Raw genomic sequence first — 2,193 nt, forward strand, 5'->3', positions numbered from 1 at the left:
GCTGGTCATTACCATATGAACTGGGTCTAAATCCCACTGGGAACCTCCAGAGAAGCAGTGGAAAATGCATCTTTTAATTATCCACCCCAGGGGCAGAAGAAGGGAGCTTTTGTCCACTGGCTCCCATGCTCCATAGGTTAAGGGTTGTGCCACGGGATTACCTTCCTCACACTTCCAGGTTTGTGCATGTGTGAATGCCAAGGTGCCTCATTCTCCACTTGCCCTCTGATCCCATTGGCTGACCTCAGTTAGAAGCCAGAGGGCAAGGGAGCCCAAGATAGAGTCCATTCGGATCAGGCTTCCTAGGCCCAGAGCAGAGTGTAGAAGGGTGGAGAGTAGACCTGGAGGCACAGATAGAATACATCAGCAAGGCTGGCGCACTTTTACATGGACAGTTATGGTCCAGTTCTCTCTTATTGGGGATTGGGTGCCATTCACACCCACTTGGCAGTGGGTTGTGTTGGCACAAATAAAGAATCTTTAGGCTTACAAAATGATAGGCTTGGCCCTGGCCAGGTAGCTCAGTTGGATACAGTGTCGTCACAATACACAAGGTTACTGGTTCAATCTCAGGTCAGGGCACATACAAGAATCAAAAAATAAATGCATAAAAAATAAATGGAATGACAAATTGATCTCTCTCTCTCTCCCTTTCTTTCTCTAAAACAAATCAATCAATAAGTTAAAAAAATGACAGGCTTAATATAGATTTAGCTGGGGCGGGGTGGGGTGAGTGGTTTGTGGCTCAGAGGGTGACTAGTCTGATCACTATGGGATTTTAATGTATTCAAAGTTACCTGGAAAATATTTTTTTAACAGTGAGATTAGAGAGACATTTATTTAGTATGTAAAATTCATGTTGGCCCCTGGACAAGGAGTAGAGGAGGAAGATGAGATTAAAAGCAAGTTCAAGGTTTGTGGTGTAAGTGAGGGAACTTTTCTCTCTTCTAATTTCCTTTGTTGCTATTTTAAGGCTGTTTTTGCAATAAATCAAAAGTAAAGAGAAGCCACTAGTCACCTCGAAGAGCTTGTTTAGGCTTCTGGACAGCCATGCTGGCAATACCGAGTGTCTTGGATAAGGAAGGCTTTCAACATGAGTATTTCTTGCCTGAGTCTTGGAAACTTAAACTAGAGTCCATGTGAGGTTCATTTTAATAGAGCCCTCTAGGTTTTTAAGCATTTTTTCCCATAATTACTTCTGTTTTCTTTATAAGCAGTTTTATGGGGACTGGAGGGGAGGTATTTTCCTTACCCCTTCAAGTGGCTTCGTGCCAGTTCCCAGGTCACTGTGGATGCACAGAATGAGATCCAGTCTCTAACACAACCTCGTGAAGTGGGGCATCCAATGTTCTGAGACCTGTCCTTTCTTTCGGGCGGCACAGGGTGAGAGGTTGTGATTATTGGGTGTTGGGACGAGGCTGGACCTTATCAGGACACAGCAAAGAACGGGAGCTTGCCCACCCTCACCTCCTCCCTGGTGGGCAGGCTACAGCCAAAGCGGTTGTCACTAATGTTTATCTGTGTACACAGACCAAATGCCAGATGCTGTTTCTAGCACATGACCCTGAGGAGTGGAGACGGGTGACTTTAATACTTCTCTTTCTAACCACAATTGCAAACCTGACTCCAATATCTTTGGGCTGTCATGAGAATTTACCCTGAGAAAAATATGTCAGTTGAAAGGTATTGTTTCTGATCTCATAGACTATGACCAGTTGACACGTTATCTGAGCTGACTGATTCAGGGGCCTGGCTTCCAGATGTGACTGGTAGTGGTTTTCCAGTCTCCTTTCACCCCCATCTGCCCAACAAGGACAAAAATTTTTTTTTCCTGTTTACTCTTTATTATTATTTTAAAAAATTCTTTATTGTTTAAAGTATTACATATGTCTCCTTCCCCCCCCCCCCCGCCACTGACCTCTCCCCAGGCACCCTCACCCCCTAGTTTTATATATAAGAAAAAAAAACTGTGCAGATTTATCCATATTAATGTGTCTTTCAGATTGGTCCAATATGTTGCACCAACCATGCTCTTTACATATGAAAGCTCAGTGTAATTAATTAGTTTCTCTAGCATCTTTGTGAACCAGGGAAGCACCAGGAAGGAAGGTCATTTAACTCCAGATGGGCCCTCCTGATCCACACTGTGTTCATGGTGACCCACGTATAGGTCCCCAGAGAGTAGAAATGACA

The sequence above is a fragment of the Myotis davidii genome, unplaced genomic scaffold (assembly GCF_000327345.1).
Source record: "Myotis davidii unplaced genomic scaffold, ASM32734v1 scaffold281, whole genome shotgun sequence".
Lineage (NCBI taxonomy): Eukaryota > Metazoa > Chordata > Mammalia > Chiroptera > Vespertilionidae > Myotis > Myotis davidii.